Below are 20640 nucleotides of genomic sequence, written 5' to 3' on the forward strand. Positions count from 1 at the left end.
AGTTTTGTACCTCTGTGGATTATGAACAAGATAGAGAAAAAATTACTTATTCTCTTTGGCCTTTTAGTCCTTTAAAAGCTAATTTGTAAAGTGGTGTTATTTAATAGGGTTGTATGGTGACAGATGGTAGCTACACTTGTGCTGAGCATAGCATAAACATATAGACTATGGAACCACTATTTGTGGAATCACTGTGTCGTATACCTGAAACTAATATAACATTATGTGTCAGCTCTACTTCAGTTTTAAAAAAAAGCCAATTTGTTAAGAATGGCTTTTAAATATAGTCTAGATACAGTTTCTTACTGGCTATTGTGATGTTTCTTTACCAAACTTGAGATTACAGTAATAATTTATTTATATCTCTATTTTTAGCTAACATGTCAAGTATTTGAGTGAATTTATAAAATTATTTCTCATTTGTTCACTGTAATTATGAAAAAATATAGCATAAAGGGCAAGTCTCTAATACTTCAATTTTAGGAAGTAGTTTTAACTTCTCTGTTCAAGATTTTTCTGTTTTAAAAATCAGATGTGTTACCAAATACCTAAAACAAAACTTTTAAGTACTCTTTTTTTGGGCAAGAGGAGGGCAGCTCCTGTCCCCTACCTTCTTGTGGAATCGGTGAAATTGGGTAAAGGCAAGGAAGACAGGGTAGAGGTGGAAGGAAAGTCACACATCTAACCATCTCTCATCTGTCTCTAAAAGATCAAACTCACTTTTTAATGTAATTAAAATGTTCAGTTGAGTCTTTTTATGTTGCATATGAGGGAATAGAATGTCAAGAGAGGCAACTTACACTCATAGGAACATACAGCTAGTTAATTTCAGAGCCAGAACTGAAGGCCACTCCTGACTCAGCTGTGTGATCCTAAGCAAATTCTTTAATCTCTCCAGACTTGCTTTTCAAGTGTCAGATGAGGGTCATGCCTGCTTTGTAAGGTTATATGAAGGAAGTAGAGATCATGTATATTTGTATTTATGAAGTGCTGATGTGTACCAGGTGCCCAATAAATGTTTGTCATCTGGGCTTACTGTAAATTACCTTTTTTGTAAACATAATAAGTAAAAAATTTGGCAATAAACACAGAATTGAATACTTTATGGTCTTTGACTTTTTAACAAAATGCATGGGGTGCAGACTAGAAGTAAAACTTGTTTTAGAAGATTCCCTGAATCATTTTAGCTTGAAAAAAAGGGGAGTTTTCCATCATCTTTAGATGCTCTGATTTTGGTCAGTGCATTATTGCCTTGGGTCAGATACACCAATTTATACTAAAAGCATTTTTGAAGACTTTTCTCTGCTCTTTCTTTTGTGAACTGTTCTTATGTGAGCTTTGATCCTCACTAAACAACCTTATAAAGAAAGGGAAATATCAGTGAAGTTTAAAGCTTATGCTTTCCACTCAATTTTTTTCCAGATAAATTTACAGCGTTCTGAATCTCATCTTTATGCCTGATCCTCCTGGTTGAAGAACTCAGAATTTTTCTTTAGCACAACAGCCTGTATCACACTAGTTGCATTTAAGCTTTATGCTACTTCCTTTGCCCTTTTAACAAACACATGTTCCAAGGATTGCATCATTTTAAATGGATGGAATAAGTCGAAATTCTCTTATTTGGGAAAACTTGGTTTTATTGACGACATGGAGTTTGTTTAGCACATTTATGGAAAGCATTTTGCTTTAGGTTAGTAATAATGTATAAACCAAAACCCAGAAACTTAGAAAACAAGTTTTATCTTTACTCTCTAAAACTTGTGGATGTACTTAGTTCAGTATTTTTCTTGATCAGACTAGTGAAGAATTTAAAAACTGAGGACTTAGAATTCAAAAGGATATGTGCACCCCTGCATTTATAGCAGCATTATTTACAATAGCCAAATTATGGAAGTAGCCTGTGCCCATTGATAGATAAATGGATAAAGAAGATTGGTGTATACACACACACACACACACACACACACACGTACGCGCACACACAGGAATATTAGTCATAAAAAAGAATGAAATATTGCCATTTGCAAGGCTTTGAATGGAGCTAGAGAGTATAATGCTAAGTGAAATAAGTCAGTCAGAGAAAGACAAATGTTACATGATTTCACTCATATGTGGAATTTAAGAAGCAAAATAAATGAGTAAAGGAAAAAATAAGACCAAAAAACAAACTCTTAACTATAGAGAACAAACTGTTGGGTCACAAGAGGGGAGGTTGGAGGATGGGTAAAATAGATGATGGGAAATATCAGAAAGGGAGACAGAACATGAAAGCCTCCTAACTCTGGGAAATGAACTAGGGGTGGTGGAAGGGGAGGTGGACGGGGGGTAGGGGTGAATGGGTGACGGGCACTGAGGGGGGCACTTGACAGGATAAGCACTGGGTGGTATTCTGTATGTTGACAAATTGAACACCAATAAAAATAAATGTATTAAAAATAAAAAAATAAAATAGATAATGGGGATTAAGGAACGCATTTGTCGTGATAAGCACGAGGTGATATATGTATGTGATATATGGAATTGTTGAATTATTATATTGTACACCTGAAACTAAGATAATACTGTATATTAACTCTACGGGAATTAATTGAAAAAAAAAAAAACCTGGAGGACTTGGGACCAGTCTTAGGCTCATTTAGTTATTTTCTTTTCCTTTACTTTAACAGTGGAGCTCTTAAGAAGTCATAGTGTCTAGATGTTTACTTGAGAGATTAATATTCCTTTCTTCTGAAGTTTAAAAGGATTTTAAAAAGTTTTGTACAGTGAAAGTCCAACTGATAGCATGTACATTAAGGAAAGCTACTTATCTTAGAATATTCTCCAGACTATATGTTAAAAGCTTAATCTGCTGAAAATGAGCAATAAAATATCTCAGGCAGTGTATATGAATATGTAATTAAAATACTTATGCTACTAAGTGAAAACTCTCTTCCAATGTAGTATCTACAGTTATGTTTGCCACTTCATAAACTCTAAGTATTGGCTGAATGAATAAATAAATGCAAGTTGATATTGAGCTTTGGATTGGTAGTTGGTTTTGAAAAATCAGTTTATAAGTTTTAATTAAAAGGACAGTTTGAGCTAGGGCTCAAGCTGTGGCCTGTGTGTCTGTAAGATCCCTAAGTCTCCAGAGAAGAGCAAGAGGAAAATGGAAAGAGGTTGGCTGCATGGGGAGGGATTCCTCCGTTCCTCCTCGGACTTATTCTCCACTGGCTGCTTCAAGGAAGAGGAGATAGGGATCCCTGGGTGGCGCAGCGGTTTGGCGCCTGCCTTTGGCCCGGGGCGCGATCCTGGACACCCGGGATCGAATCCCACATCGGGCTCCCAGCATGGAGCCTGCTTCTCCCTCTGCCTGTGTCTCTGCCTCTCTGTCTCTCTCTGTGTGACTATCATGAATAAATAAATAAAATCTTTAAAAAAAAAAAAAAAAAAAAAAAAAAGGAAGAGGAGATAGCTTTACTACCCATCATTTAGGCTTTGACCAGCATGCCTTCCAAGTAGTGTTTAACAGAAAAGTTTCCATCCAGCCATCAGGTACAGTATCTTCACTCGTGTCCACATCACTATTACTCTGTGTGGCATCTTAGAAATGGGTGATGCACAGCTTCAACTGATGACATCATTCTTGTGGCTGACTTATGATCTGGTATAATTCATTCGTCTGTGGAATCCAGAGGAATATTAGGACAGGAAGCCTAGCATGGCAACTAAGAACCATTGGCTTCCAGCTATCTTCACTGAGGAGTTCACGAATGTGGATCAGGCACCTAAAGGTCACATGGCTTATGTCACCTATGAAGGTTGTATCAGATACGATAAAGCCAGTGTGAGTCAGCAAATGTAACCTGGACCTCTTCTGTGTACCCTTTGATGAACAGAACTGTGTTCTCACCTTCAGCTCTTTCATCCTAGCAGGTGGCCATGAGGCACAGACTCAGCCTCTATGTGATGAGCTTTCTGGTGTCTGGTGGCTTTCTGGTTGTCATCAATGCTTTTAGCTTCTTCCTGCCAGCAGAATGTGAGAGTCGTGCCCCATTCAAGATAGTACATCCACTGCAGTACACTGTCTTTCTGCTCATGATGAATGACTTATTCCAAGTCACTGGCACCCCTTGCATTGGAGTTTCCTTTGCCCTGTGTCTGTCTCTGATGGTGTAGGTCAGCTTATTGGGGACTGTTTTCATCACCTCCCTGCTGTACCTGACTATAACCCCGCTGCCACCTTGTCTCTACATTGTACTTGCACAAAAAAATGCTGCCTCACTGCAACCCAGAAGGGAACTAAGGGCCTGGGTCTCACTCCTACCCACTGCCTAGCCTGAAGGAGCCAGAGGAGTTGTGAGGAGGGTGCCTAGATGTCCTGTGTCAACAAGGGCCAGTAGGAACACAAGGCACAAAGCAGCACTTGCTGGACCTGTGAGTGCAGTTCAGCCACACAATGGAGACTGTACTCTTCTACCTCTATCTGCTCTTTAGGGCCTCTTCCATCATGGAAGATGGAAGACCTCTGGAAGACCTTGGCAGATGCCCACCTATAAACCCTAATCTGGAGCTTCTTTTGCCTCTAGAAATCAGCCTGGCTTTCATGCCCATCCAATCCCAGCCCCACAGCCTTGGCAACAACCTTGTTTTTAACCCCACCCTTCTACACAGTTTCAGACTAGACCCAGGTAATTCCCTCTGCCCTCCAGCAGTTAAATTCTTGTTCCTGCTTGCTTCTCAGGCTTCCCAAGAGTCCTGCCTAGCTCCTCTGGACTCAGTTTCCTGGAATACTCCCTTGGTTGAATCACCCTCAATAAGCCTCTTTGCAGGAAAAAGAACAATTTGATCTTATTTTTTGAATATAACTTTATTAAACTTCAACCAAGTCCGTAATAATTTTAATAATTTTAGTTGCTATTTTTTGCTAAGATATACCTAGGGATTTTCTTTTTTTTTTTTTTTTTTTTTTTTTTTTTTTTTTTTTTTTAAGATTTTATTTATTTATTCATGATAGTCACAGAGAGAGAGAGAGAGAGAGGCAGAGACACAGGCAGAGGGAGAAGCGGGCTCCATGCACCGGGAGCCCGACGTGGGATTTGATCCCGGGTCTCCAGGATCGCGCCCTGGGCCAAAGGCAGGCGCCAAACCGCTGCGCCACCCAGGGATCCCGGGATTTTCTTTAAGTAAAAAATTTGTGTTTGATGGTGGAAATTAAGGATGTAAACAATATCCCTAGGGAAAAAATAGTTAGGTTTAGTTAACGCTTTTGGGACGCCTGGGTGGCTCAGTGGTTGAGCGTCTGCCTTCGGCCCAGGGCGTGATCCCGTGGTCCTGGGATCAAGTCCCACATCGGACTCCCTGCTTGGAGCCTGCCTCTCCCTCTGCCTGTGTCTCTGCCTCTTTCTCTGTGTCTCTCATGAATAAATAAATAAAATCTTTAAACAACAACAACAAAGTTAATGCTTTTAAAGAAATTAGTAACTTAAAGCTTTTCTAACACTTTATTATAAAAAATACAAAAAAATTGTAAGAATTATGCAGAGAATACCATATACCCACTAATTAAATTTTTACAATTACTTCTTTATATTTGCTTTATCACATATGGATCTATCCTTCTGTTTATTCATCATTCCATTTTTTCCTGCATTTCAGACTAGGAGGCCTACATCAGCACACTTCAGCTCTTCACCATGCATACCAACAGTCAGCATTTAATATTTGTAGTGTTTTGTCATTGCTAAATGTAGATAAGTACATGTAGTATTCATTGTGTTTTGACAAATGCATACACCCTTGTAACCCAAACTCTTATGAAGATATAGACCATTACCATGACTTGAAGCAGTTTCCTCCTACCTCCTCTTCCACAAACCATCCCCCCTTACTGTGGCAACCACTTTTCTGAAATTTTTCACTAAAGATTAGTTTTGTTTGTTTTAGAATATTATTTAAATGGGAACATCAGTATGTACTTTATGATATAAGGCTTCTCTCTCTGAGCATAATGTTTTTGGGTTCGATTCATATTGTTGCATATTATCAGTAGTTGGTACCTTTTGATTGATGAGTTGTATTACATTGTGTACCGCAATTAATCTGTTGCCTTGTTTATGGATACCTGGCTATTTCCTGTTTTTCAGTATTATAAATAAGCTGCTGAGAACAAGTCTTTTACTTGCTGGGTATTTACATCTTGGTTGTCTCAAGAATTTATAAAATAGAGTGTTAAAATCGAGCTTACTCAAGTGTGTGTCTTTTCCACAAGTCCATATTTCAGTGAATGACACCAACTTTCACAGAGTTGTTCAAGCCATAACCTTGAGTATCGTCCTTGACTGCTTGCTGTCCCTGATCTGTCATGCATAACCACATATAAAGTGCTACCAGTACTGTCATCTTCACATTTATTCACTTTGCCATAGGTCTGTAATCATTATTCTACTTGAAGCCATCCCCATCTTTGAGCTGGATTGTCAAAACAACTTCCTAAGTCATCTCCTTGCCACCTCACTTGACCCCCACTCCATTCCTTTCTTCAAACTGTTGTCAGTGATTGTTGAAAAAATACACATTAGATCACATTACTTACCTATTAAAAAATGTCTAGTTTCCCAATGCTCTTAGGATAAAAAAAGTAAAATCCTTATTCTACTTTGCAAGTCTCTGTGTGATTTGACTCCTACATCTTCCTTTGTCTTCTCTTTCTAGCCACACTGGGTTTACATGTCTGGCATACTTCTCACTTTGGGCCTTGTCCTCCTCTGCTGTGGGTCGGCTCTCTAATTAGATCATTATCATTTCCACACAGTTGTGCCTTACTGTTTTCCATGCTAAAGGAAAACAAAAGCTGCCTGTATTTGTTGAGATTAGAATTGTCTGTGGAAACAGAAAATTAGAGCCAAACAAATAAATTGGAAGATTACTTCTCATAAAAAAGAGTATAGGTCTGGAGTAGTGACAGTGTTCCCTAGATACCTAGTAAAGCAAAGTACTTCTACCTTTGCAGTTCCCCACTCTTAGGATATGGCCCTTATCTTCATAATCCAAGTTGGAGCTTCAGACACCACAGTCTAAGCAGCATGGAAGAAGGGACAAAAGACATTGAATCATGAGATTTCCTAGAAACTCCCAGCATTTCCCTAGGCAGAACTTAGTTTCCTGGCCATACCTATTTTCAGGGAAGTCAGAGTAGTTATTTTAGGTGTCCAAGCACCCAGCTAAAAATTGAGGATTCTAATTGGGAGAAAGGGGACATTGGGGTATGCACTTTGCAACTGCCATATCTCCCTTGACATCATATCCTCTCTAGCTACTGTCTTGTTTTTCTGCATCATATTGGAATCAAAATTTCTTCAAAGAGTCTAATCATATTCTACTTCTCAACTCAAACCAACTCCAGCACTCACACTTCTACTTATGTGATTGTATTAGGGTTACTCATGATTCCAGTGTTTTAAAAATCCAAGGAATACTTTGAAGTCTTCATCTGACTTGATTTCTTAGTAGCTTTCAGTTCTTTTCTTTTTTCCTGAGGAATTCCTGTATGGGGATTAGCCTGGAGTTTTTACTCTGTCTTCTATGACTTTATCATCACCTACCACCATTCTGGAACCTTATTCCCTCTCTGATGTTTTCAACATCTCCTATTCTACCCAATGTCCAAGTGTTGGAATTTCTCAAGGTTTAGTTTTTTAAAGTAAAGTAACAGATAAGATTCATAATTTTAACCATTTTTAAGTATTTTTAGACCATTTTTGAATATCGTTAAGTATATTCACATTGTCTCACAACCATCACCACCATCTATGTTTAGAACTTTTTTGCCTAGCCAAAGTGAAACTTTGGGACCAGGAAACAAGACCCATTCCCTATTCACCCTGTCTCTCTCTTACATTCTACTTGGTAAATTTTCAAGGTTACTTTCATGTCTAAATTGGAAGGATCTTTGTTTCTTCTTCATGTCCTTCAAAGGTGAAAGCCTCAGATTCCATGATCTTAAATATCATCCAATCCCAAATTTATATTTCCAATTAAATTTTTTTCCTTCTGATCACTAGGTTATCACCTTAGCCTGATATTTCCACTTGGCTGGAAATCCACTTCAATGGCTTATTGACTTTAAAAAGTGTGACTTAACTAAAACTTCTGTGTTCTTAGTCTCATTTGGTCTCCTTCTTATTTACAGTCTCAGTGATGACACTAGCCATCCAGTTATTTGACCCAGAAGCCTGATTGGTGACTTGATAGCTCCTCTTCCTCACTCCTCCCCAATCAAATCAATCAGTAGTCTTGGCAGTTCCACACTTAATATATGATGATTTGCTTCATTTTTCTTTATCTCTACCATCCTGACCCTTCTCCATGCTCCATCATCTCTTGCTTGATAATTGCAGTGCCCTCTTAGCTCATCTCTGTACTCTTTCCTGCCTCCAATGTGATCTGTAAAACACAAATAGGGTCATGTTTCTCCAAGGCTTAAAGCCCTTCACGGCCTTCCTAGTGCTGTTAGAATGAGACCCAGTCCCCTTACCCATGGCTCTCTAGGCTTTATCTGAATTGGCCCATGTGCCCCTCTCCACCTCACTGTTGCCCTTTTCTCTACCTGCTGGTTGTCTTTCATTTCCTTTAACATGAGTTCCCTCCTGCTTCAGGGACTCTGCTTGCTACTTTCTTTATGTTTTCTTGGCATCTTTCAGGTCTTAAGTGACATCCTCAGAGAGATCCCTCTCACCTAATACAAAGTGCGACCCCTCTTATTGTTCTGATTCAGGGCATCATGTTCTTTTTTAAACCCTCCCCCACTTAAAAAATGATTTATTCCCTCTGCCTTTATTTCATTTCTCCCAGCAGATTTATTTCATTGTGTTTGTTCATTTCTCCCAGTAGATTATAAGTGTGATTAGGGATTGGTTTTTTTTTTTTTTTTTTTTTTTTTTTGATTAGGGACTGTTTAAATTCTATTCGCTATTTATGCCTAATGTTTAATGCAATGACTGGCACATATCTGGCTTGCAGTAAATATTTAGAAATGAGTGAATCTTTCTCCCTTTTCCTGACATGATTTGCATTGCCCTTGTTGATGTAATTGTGCTTCATATAATGGCATCTCTGTTAGGTGATATCATTGCAACTTGTAAGTTTCTTTCATGAAACTTCTTGTACCTTGTAATTAAAGTAAGGGTTGTTTGGTTGTTGGTTCCTGACTATACTATCAGCGTTGTGAGAGTACTGGCCACAGCTCTTTTGGACTATCATTGTTGCTCTTTGGTTAAGCATAGTGTCTTACACTCATCTTGTTATATAAATGAATGCATGGTGGTAAAAATATACTTCACCAACTGGTTCATATTTCATAATAGAGGATAGTTATTGCCATTTTATCAGCTGTGAATAAGTATTAGAAATTGAGGATGTACTGAGAGAATCTTAATTTCTTGAAACCACCATTTGGAAAGTTTAGTGGGTTTTTATTGTTGGATTCCTCTTAGACGTTAAGAACCTACAAATTCACAAAGGAAAAAAATGTTATGAAATTTTACTCTAAGAATCATATGACGATGCCTGAAATTTTGCCAAATGTAATTTTGCACTTTTTTAGATTAGTGAAATTTTAGTACATCTGCATGTTTGTCTTTCCAGGTCTCCCTTGTGACATCATTAGTACATTTAAGCCTCTTGAGTTGCTTCTTTGGAAATTTTCATAATCAATTAAATTCATTTTTGAAATGTATAAATTCTTCGAGTATTACTCATAACTTTTTATGGGTTCCACACTTTTTTTCTATATCAGAAAGATTTAAAATTACTTTTGCAGAAAAATACATTTATAGTAGATACTTTCTATCATACTGTACCAAATTTAGTAGGGTAATACTTTAATTTTCTGGCATCCTCTTAAATGTGGTAATTTGCAACATTAATTCAGGAAAATTTAGTGGTTTTAAAATTTCTGGCATGTGCAAGGGGATCCAATATAACTTTATGTTAGGCTTCATTGGACTCAGCTTCCCAGCAGCCTTTATCCGAGGGCCTCCCCACCAAATGCTCTAGACCCAGAGACATGCTTGCCTATAAAGCTTTTGTTCCTTCTTCCTAAGATCAAAGTCCAGCTCATTATAAAATGCCTGGGGCACAGGATTTTCTGATCTTGGTAGAAGCACCATCTACTCACTTTTTTTGAGTATTACTACATTCCTGTTATTTCTCCTTTAACCCATCTCAGGAAAACAAAAAACGAGTGAATGGCTTGCTGGTTACATTTGGTATACACATGTTTAGTTAAGGGCATATTGTATTTATCTAAATAGTGATTTTGAAATAAATTATTTAGCTGCCAACATTATAAAATTAGGAGATTTTATATCCCAGTCTGGTTTGGTAGCTTTTCTTAGAAAATCTGAAAGTCTGGTTACTTTGGGCCAGCTTCTACACATGCTAGTTGGAACTACTGATGTGCTCCTGTTTGCCTTACCCTCTACCAGTCCCTCTAATTCCCTGACCCGGAAGTCTGGTGTCTGTTACCATTTATCCTTGTTGTCATACTGTTGGTTTTCTCATGGTGGAGTAAATAATCCTTGTACCACATCTGTAGGTCAAGAGGAACTATGAATGAGATAGCGGTGAATTCCAAGAAAATGAGAAAACATGTACTTGTTTGGGGGCAATGAATACTTTTTGTCTATTTTTTCATCTGTGTAATGTATATTTGAATTAAATATATATTTAATTCATATAAATTTTATATATATTTAATGTATATTTAAATACATTACATTACACAATGCATTGTGCCCATTCCTAACTGTTCCTCGCCTGTCTCCAATCAACATTGGAGCCAAGGATTCTTGATTAATATATATGATCCTATCAAAATAAGTGATTCCACCTTTGGTTCCCTCAGAGGATGGTAGATTGTTCTAGATACTTACAGCTCTCTTGCAAATGAAATGTTTAGGTATCCTCTTTGTGACTTGTCAGGAGGGTAGCTCATGTTGGTTTTACCAATAATTAGGCCTTGAAAGACCTGACAAGTTCACTGTAAGTAAAACAGACTTTGTCCTCAAAGATAATTTATCTTCGGAGGGGGTTTGAGCCTGTTTAAAATAGAAATATAAGTGGCATAAGAAAGACAATATAGCAGCTTGAAGGAGGGAAAGATTATATTGAATTGAGATCTTGAAGTTGCTTTTATGCTTTGTGATGAATAACAGGTAGAAATTGAGTGCAGGAGACAGTGGGATAATAGAACTGCTTATAGAAAGCAAAAAAAAAAAAAAGAAAAAAGAAAAAAAAGATGGGGATGGGGTCTGGGCAAGATAGTGGATGGTGGTGGTATTGAAAGTAGAGGGGACTGAGGAAAACTAAGATCAGAGGTGGGTTGTGGCCTGGTTGTGGATATCCTTAATATTCGCCAAGAAATTTGTGCCCAATTTAAGAGATGGTGAATAAGCCCTGGCAGACACAAGTTACAGGAGGGAAATACCAGAGCTCATGAATTGAAAGGGGGAAAACTAGAAGTGCTGTCATCAAGTTTTGTGATGTCCTCCAGGACTCAGAGGTTCTCCAGCTCAGCTCTCCCTTCCACCCTGATGGCCTTATCCCAAAGCTGATTCTTCTATAGCAGCAGGACTCCATGTGGCATTGTTTCACATCTAGAAGGAGAGAACCTTTATAGAAATCCTCTTGAAAAAGCCAAAAAGCTTCATTCTCAAAAATATCTATCAAACTAACCTCTTCTCATTTGTCTTTGGCCCATATTGGACCATATTGGATCACATGCCTATTCTTTCTTTTTTAAATTGTGGTAAAACCCACATACATGAAATTTACCATCTTAACCATTTTTAAGTGTCCAGTTCAGTGATAACAGAAAACATTCATATTAGTTGAATCACCAGCCATCACCAGCAGCCATCTGTATAGCTTTTTCCATCTTGTAAAACTGAAACTCTATTAAACAGTAACTCCTCATTGCCACTCCTGGCAGCCCCGAAAACAAGTCACCATTCCACTTTTTGTCTCTATGATTATTTTGACAACTTGAGGTAAGTTTCTCATATAAATGGAATCATAGAGTATTTGTATTTTTGTGACTGGCTGATTTTACTTAGCATAATGTTGTAACATATGTTAGAATTTCTTCCATTCTAAGACATTATGTATATATAGCACATTTTGCTTATCTTTTTATCCATTGGTGGATACTTGTGGTGTTTCCACATTTTAACCATAATGAACTGTGCGATTATAAATGTGGATATATAAACATCTCTTTGTGACCCTGATTTCAGTTATTTTGGGTATATAACCAGAAGTGAAATTGGTAGATGATGTGCTAATCCTATTTTTAATTTTTTAAGGAACTGCCATTGGTGTTCCACATTGCTGTTTTCCACAGCAGCTTGTACCATGTCTACCAGCCATGTGTAAGGGTTCTGCTTTATCCATATCTTTGCTAGCACTTACTTTCTGCTTTTTTTTTTTTTATAGTAGCTGTCCTAATGAGCATTTTTTTTTTTTTTTACGTGCTTATTAGCCATTTGTATGTCTTCATTGGAGAAAAGTCTATTCAAGTCTGCCCATTTGGGGATCAAGTTGCTTTTTTTTTTTTTTTTTTGTCATTAAGCTTTAAACGTGGCTACTCTTAAACCAGCCCCTGGCAGTGGAGTGGCATCATTCTATTAGATCCAGGTTGATTCCTGGATCCTGGGTAGACAGCTTATATTGCCTAGTTATGTATAGAAGATTGTGTTCAGTTTCAACACATGTAAGGAGATGGTGGGATATCATGGTGGAGATATGATTAGAAGGTTACATGTCTGAGTCTGGATCCTGAAAGGAGCAAGGAGAGATTTTACTAACTGATGTTGAAGCTTTTAAAGAACCATCTGGCAGAGTTAGTAATGCCTAACAAATACTGTAATGCCCACCAGCATGTCCCACCTCCCTTTGAATTGGCAGAATTATGTGTGTAGTTGACCAATGGAATATGAAGGAAGTAGTATGTTTTTCTTTGAGGCCAAGGGTAGTAAAAGATCCATGCAGGATTCTTCCTATTTTTCTCCCAAAGGGAGACAGAAGGCCATGGATTCCAGATGGGCAGCTGTAAAATGGAAGGGTCCCCAAACCTTGGGTCCCTGAATGTTTGTTTAGAACCAAGTTCTTTACTGATTTATGCAGTCCATTTAACAGGAGAGAGAAGCTTTTGTTGTAATAGTAGCATAACCAGCACATACCTCATCATTATTTTTTTTTTGAAGCAAACTTTTCTTGAATCCAGTATTCACTTCTTTGCCTACTTATCTAGTACAGCTTGCATAGAATTTTATCTTATTCATATGTGAGGGATACCCCTACAGATCTGCCATTGTGCTGATCTGCCATTACCAGGATCAGTGCCACTGGGGCTTACTGAGCTAAGTAGGATTATTTGCTTGAAGAAGATCAAGGAAGGTAATGTGGATGTGGTAAAATGTGTTGCTTAAAAAAGCATATAATGTGAATTCATGTAACGGGGTTAATGGGCCTATGAAAAGTCAGAGACTCGAAAATTACAATCAAGGTTTGATAACTTGATTTTGTTAAGATATCGATACTATTATATTTTTTCCCAAGTTACATACTGTTAAACCATTATATTCAAGTCATATACAAGTTATAACTGATAGTTCAGATTTAATCTTTTTATAACTACCCATGATAGCAGATATGATAGAGATACGGTTAATCCTTCTGAGGAATTATAATAAAGTGATAATTGGAGAATGAAATAGAATCATAGATCCTTATGTCCCAAGGGAACCAAGAAACTGGTTCTTCACTAACACTATAGGTCATCACAAATAACCTATCCATACCCCATGAAAACTCTCCTTGATTTGGAGTACAGGTCAGAAGGTGGGATCCATGCTTTCTTTCACCCACAGTGTTTTTAACAATTATAACCAAAATAGGTAACATAGAAATCAGGAGATGGAACACAAAAACCTAGCTCATTTTTAAAAATGGGCAGGTATAGTCTTCTGAGCTAGTGCTAGCTAGTGATGGAACTTTGGCATCCCACTCTACAAAGCCTATACTTGTCCCAACTTGCCACTCACATACTTACGCCACCACTTCACACATTTTAGTTGAAGAGTTTCTCATTATTATGCACATATACCTTGGGAGAATAAATTCTGTCAGTGATTTAGAGTTTATGTTCATTTAAAGAATATCACTCAGTTCATTTATTCTGATAAGCAGATTCCTCAAGATACCATTTTTTGAATGAGTTATGGGAGACTGTGTAGATGGAGCGGCTGTACTTAAGATACACCAAGTGCCGAGTAATTGGAAAGTCTTAGGTGATTGTTGCCTCTTTCTCCTTGGTTTATCTCCTTCATCACTGTTAATTACTTTAACGGATGCTTCTTAGATCCTAAGTGCTAGATTCAAATGTTTAAAAGTGAACAAGATACAGTTTGTTGGCTATCAGGAGACCACCTCATTGGTGGGATTGGTAAATTGAGCAAATAAATAAGCATTATAATGTTACCACAACACAGAATGGGAGGGGAGAGGCAGGTGACTTCTGACTGAGAGGGCTGGGAAAGTTTTCATAGTGGGGGGGGGGGCGCATCTGAACTAGATTTTGGTCAATAAGTAGGAGATCACTGAACTTTTTGAAATAAATTAGTTAAGCCTGCATATCACGTGGAACGGTTTGCAGCTCCCTATCAATGATTCTCAGTGGGGCATAAAAGAGTCTTCACCTTGCACAGCAGTGTGGGACCATAAAAATAACTGGGCAAGATGAAACTGCAAACTGCTTTCAGTAATCAATGAGGAAATTGAATGATGTGCAGCTTCGAAGACTTTTTGTGAAAACATTAAAAATTTCCCTGTCAGTGATAGATATATAGGAATATGAAAAAGGTATTAAAACTACTATTTAATGCACTGTATTTAAATGGTAAAAATATAGGAATCATGTGTTTCATTTCTTTTGAAAAAATCGTCAATAGTTGGAACTGTGGCTTTTTTATTGCACAGTTTGTAATATGGAGAGAGAGTATTTTCTCTGCCTCAGTGAATTGTCATGACCGTAAGTCTAGATCAAATTGCAACATGTCATCCTTTGTACTTTCAAGGTTGTGAAATATCTCCCAGAGTGTCTTTAATGTGAAGTGTTTTGCCAGTTTCAGTTTCTCCTTGTCACAACCACTTTCATCATTTACATCCCCGAATTTCTCTTCAGTAAGTCTCCTCTGGCCTCATATCATCAACCCCTACCTACTAGTGGCAGCATCAACATTCCCATCCTCCCCTATGGATTCTATAACCCTGATGTTTGACTCAAGTTTCACTTCCAGCAATGTCACTGTTTGTTTGTTTGCTGTGCTTTCATCTTGACTGGCCAGTTTCCACTTTTGATTATCCATTTTTATAAAATCTCACTTGGTTTTGGTCCTGGGAGACAAGAAGTCAGGAATTGTAATTCCTTGCTTTGCTATCTGTCCATGAACTAAATACAGATGTGCAGTGAGTAATCCCCAAGAGACCTTGAAAGAAGCAGCATGATTAGTCACTGATCAAGATGCATGTTATATATGTATGTGTGTGTGTATATATATATATATATATATATATAGTATACTGAAGAGCTGGCAGTGGAATGTGTATTTGATGCAACTACTCATAATTAATGTACTTTGGTAACTGGAACGTAAACTTGTCTTGTTGGGGGATTGGTGGTGTTTACCTAAGCATGGTAACTAAAATTTGTGCATCTTTCAACTGTGCAAAGCCAGGACTGTCTATATGGACTTCTTGAGTGGGTTCATCCTGCCCTTTGGTGGAAGTTCAGCATCTGTAGCCCTGGCCACTGGATGCCAGTGTGGCCCACTGTTGTGTCACTGTGACAACCAAATGCTTCTGACATTCTCTGTCTGTGCCTGAGGGTGGTGATCCTTCGCTGGATTTTGAACTATTTGGGGCTGTCTCTGGGTTACTCTGTCATTAATGAATCAGAGTGTTGAGGGGCAGCCACTCTGCTGCTAGTTGAGCTTTCAGATGAACTCCCCATAAGTATATGGTGCTTTCCACTTACTTCATAAGCCAAGTGGGTCAGAAATTACTCTTGCCAGAGGCATGTGACTTCAGGACTAGCTGGACTTTGCTACATACCTATCTGCTGCCTGACTTCTTTGAATCATCATTTCTTCATCTGCAAAATATGTGAAACATATCTGATATACAAGATTATTGCGTGGAATACATGGGAAATATATATGAATATTAGACAAATATGAAGAATTGTTCTGGAGATGATGAATAACTCAATCAGTAAGATGCATTTCTTAGATTTAAAATGAAATGCAACAGAGCCTTCTAATGTCTCCGCAAAGTAAACATCCTCAGCTTTTAGACACCCCCTCATGTGAGAAGTTCACTACTTTCCCATCTCCACTTTTCAGAGTTTTCTAGTTGGCTCTTTTCTCATGTAGCTCTCTTCATGGTGAAATGCAGCAAATTGACTCACAATCCATTAGTACGTGAAGTAACTTTAGACAGCCTTCTCCATGAGGATAGACCTTATTTCTCTATTGATATAAGGAAGATAGAGCACAAATGAGCTGTGTTTTTTTTTTTTTTTTTTTGTGAAGCAGGCTGCAGATGGCTCCCAGCTGGTAGCCATTTTGAATGACGAATTTTCAATCGTTTAGAGTATAAATGTCAAGTTAGAGTGTTCAGTGTTCTTTTCCTGGTCCAAGAATAAATATTTCGAGTAAAGTCAGCATAAATAGACATCTCGTTGGTTGATCTGAGATACTGTTTACTTACCTGTGGATTTTTAACTTAATGTCTGGATTGAAGAATTTGGTGAAATAAGCACGTTAGTAGAAATGTTGGCTTGGCAAGGGTTTCCATCATCTGTAAGATATTATCCTATAATTGCTGCAAACTTGCAAAATCTGTAGTATAGTGAACATTGGTAGATATGTTCTCTTTCCACATGGTGTACTAATCTGGAATTTGTTTGGAGATGGAAAAACATTATCATTTGAGCATTGAAGAATATAAGTAGAAATTTTTTTATTGTAGATGAAGCTACATGTAGAATTTGATTGGATTTTATTTGTTTTATTCTAATTTTGACAAGTTATTTTGGTTAAGTGAAATTATTTAAATGATTCCTTGTAAATCTGTGATGAAATGTTTTTCAATAGCTGATAGAACTTTTTTTCCAATTAAAAATTTTCCAAATTCCAACACATGTAAGCATTATTCTCCCTTGCCATCTCTTCCTTTTTTACTCCACATAGAAACTCAAACCAAACTGGAACGTAGGATTCTATGTTTATTAAGTATCTTTTTAATATAAAAAAGCAGTGTTACTACTCTTTGATTAGGGTACATTATGGCCTGTTTACAAAATACAAATATGAAAAAGTTAAGATGACTCATTAGCTCCTAAGGTATTACATATCCACAGTATGCTATCATCATCAGACTTTTATTTATGAGAAAATAACTTTTAACTGTAGATGAACTACAAAAATACATATTCTGATATAAACAATCTTAATTGCTTCATATGTTTCAAAATTGATATTCTTGGCTCAGATACTTTTGTTACTATAAATATTTCCTGTCCGTCAAATCTGAGATTAGCATAAGAATGAAGTTACATTTCCATTATTATGTTAAGTAATGGGTATAGCAATCTAACAATGGGAACTTAAAATAGTTATTTTTCAAATAGTTTCATCTTTAGATGACCAACTCCAAAATCTCCTCCCCTCCCATGACATATAGGATTGCTGCTTATAATAGAAGAACTAAAGAGACCTAGCAGAAATTGGTAGAATTGAGAAGACATTTTCTTGACAATGAAGATGTCCAGAGGTTGAAACTGACCTATTTGGTTTTGTTTGATTGATTGATTGATTGATTGATTTATCACACACACACACACACAGAGAGAGAGAGAGAGAGGCGGAGACACAGGCAGAGGGAGAAACAGGCTCCATGCAGGGAGCCGACATGGGACTTGATCCTGAGTCTCCAGGATCACGTCCTGGGCCAAAGGCAGCGCTAAACTGCTGAGCCACCCAGGCTGCCCGAAACTGACCTATTTGAAGTGGCATAAACATATGCATCCAGAATTCTGAGTTAGACCAAGTCTTTAGAATATTTAAGGTGTCATTTAGTGTTTATTGAAAATGATTCAGTAAACATTGAGCTTTGATTTTTATGAAGGTAGAAACCAGGACAATAATATTAAAGAAACAACACCCAAAAAACTAGCTAGAACTCACCTTAGGATTTTTCTCCCTGAGACAGAAGATAGTTATTTTCTTCCTGGAGATTTTGTGGTTTGCTCACTGAGGCATTGCTTCACCTAATTGGCATCATGATACCTGGACTCCTTGTTTCACCAGGAAGCACTAGCCATTTTAAGCATGTTTCCCAGTTTTCAGTTCAAATTTCACACATCTTATGTTTTGCAGAGGGGTTGGTCAGAGTTAGCCACTTAGACACTTAATTGAATTATTCCTTGAATGCAAATTGCACATTTGGACAGTATCCTGGCTTGCTTAAGAATTGGGGCATAACATTGATTTCTGGAAAGTAGTTTTCTTGTAGGAATTGGTTGGATTGTGGAAAATGTATAATATTCTTTTGAAAAGCTGTCAGTGTTTTTATCCATTATGAGATCCTCAAAATTAACTACTTTAGTGGTCCCAGTTCTGTGATTTTTAAAAACATCACTTTAATACTTAAAATCCAAACAAGTTTTAAATAAAACTTGTGAAGATGCCAAGAGATTGCCAGCACCTCCTATTCTAGTTTGCCCGTGATTATCTCTGTTGATGTGCTGATCCTGCAAAGGTGAGTAAGCACTTAAGTAAGGGTTGTCTGGAAGCCTTGGGACATCTTTTTAAGACTATAACTCATCTATCTGTAAGCTTTCTAGCCACCCCTCCCCCCCTTTTTTTGCCTCAGGAGAAATCCCAGCTTTATCTCTTGACTTCCTATAGCTGTTTTATTAATGTACAGCTTCTAGAATAATGGGTTAAAATAAGTGTTTAAAGTAGTTAAGGTCTGATTTAATGTTTATAGAAAATTAATCAAAATTAGTAGTTTGTTCTTTGAGCTTTGGTTTTGCAAAGGTAGAAACAGCCATAATAAGATTAAAAAAAAAAAAAACCTAGCTGGAACTCAGTTTGTTTTTTTGTTTTGTTTTGTTTTAGACATAAGAGAGTCATTTTCTTCTCAGAGGTTTTTGTGGAGTCTTTGATTTCAGCCCAGCTCTGGACCTCACCTTTTCTAGCTCCTCTATTTACCTTGAGTTACCTTTCTGTTGTCTTCATGACCATTTAGGACATTTTCTTAAACATAGCTTGTTGGATACAGAGCTTCTGACTTGCTTAGTTAGTGCCCTAGGTTCTATGTCTGCACCTCACGATCTGCATCCTCATCCCACTTCTGCTAGGGCTCATGCTTCAGCTCCCTTTTCAGTAATCAACTTCAGCAGCTTTAGTCCTAGGGTTCCTGGACTGACGTTGCCCTGTACTCCCAGCAAAGAACTGTATTTCCTCCTCCTCCTGATCACTCTACTGCTCCATAACTGGTTGAGACTAAAACCAGCTATTCGTGTGCAATGTCCTTGCTGTAGGTACTGGCTTGGAGTCATTGGAGGTGATGGTTTGAAAAGTTTCATTGATTACTTCCTAAGGGAATTTTTACTTCTAAAAGTGAAGTAAATATGGCCTCTTCATATTTGTAGTTACTTTCCCAGTTTTTAGAGTTGGTTTGTGCTGAATGATAACCAACCACACATGCTGGATGGCTTTGATTTGTGTCATGTCTTCAAGTCCCTATGAACATGTCCATATGCAGATCCATAGGCAGGTAGAGAAGACATGAGACCTACTTGCTGTCCCGGTTGTGTGAAATGAGCCTTGAAGCACCTTAGACTGTCTGGAGTACCTGCCCTCCCTCCTCCTAGACTCCTAGACCTTTCTACATGTACACCTCTCCTATATGGGACACGTTCTCCACCTTTTCTCCAGCTAGCTGTTTCTCTTCCTTTAGTCACAGCATTAATAGGCATTTCCTTGATATAACTTTCCTTTCTTTCCATGTCTGGGTTAGGACTCCCTCTATACTCTCATTATCACCCTGCCCCATTCTGAAACTTGATACATAGTACATAATGGTGGATTAACCTGTCCTCTCTCTTGTTAAACCATGACCTCCTGGAGGGAGGCACCATGTTATTTCCTGTTGTATCAGGTGTTTCCAGGACAGTGCCTGACCAAAAGTAATCAATATGTAATTAACTCAAGGGTCAATATTATCTAACAATCACTATAGACCATGTTCTTTGGGGTTTTCCATGTTTTTTGTTTTTTTAAGATTTTATTTATTTATTCATGAGAGACACAGAGAGAGAGGCAGAGACATAGGCAGAGGGAGAAGCAGGCTCCATGCAGGAGGCCTGATGTAAGACTCCATCCCAGAACCCTGGGATCATGCCCTGAGCCAAAGGCAGACGCTACCCAGGATTCCCTTCCACATATTTTCTTACCAAAACCTCCCAACAATTCTATGAGTAGGTACTGTAATTAATTATACAGAGGATAAAAAGCTGACAAAAGTAATCTA

The 20640-nt window shown here is 37.8% G+C and overlaps 1 protein-coding gene and 1 pseudogene across 3 annotated transcripts in view; both read left to right on the plus strand.

Annotated features, from left to right (window-relative positions):
• BICC1 (BicC family RNA binding protein 1) overlaps window positions 1-20640 on the plus strand; it is a 270915-nt gene that overhangs the window by 133201 nt on the left and 117074 nt on the right. The gene's annotated exons all lie outside the window — the stretch shown is intronic.
• On the plus strand, window positions 2220-8217 carry LOC111095414 (annotated as a pseudogene).

The sequence above is a fragment of the Canis lupus genome, chromosome 4, assembly GCF_011100685.1.
Source record: "Canis lupus familiaris isolate Mischka breed German Shepherd chromosome 4, alternate assembly UU_Cfam_GSD_1.0, whole genome shotgun sequence".
Classification (NCBI taxonomy): domain Eukaryota; kingdom Metazoa; phylum Chordata; class Mammalia; order Carnivora; family Canidae; genus Canis; species Canis lupus.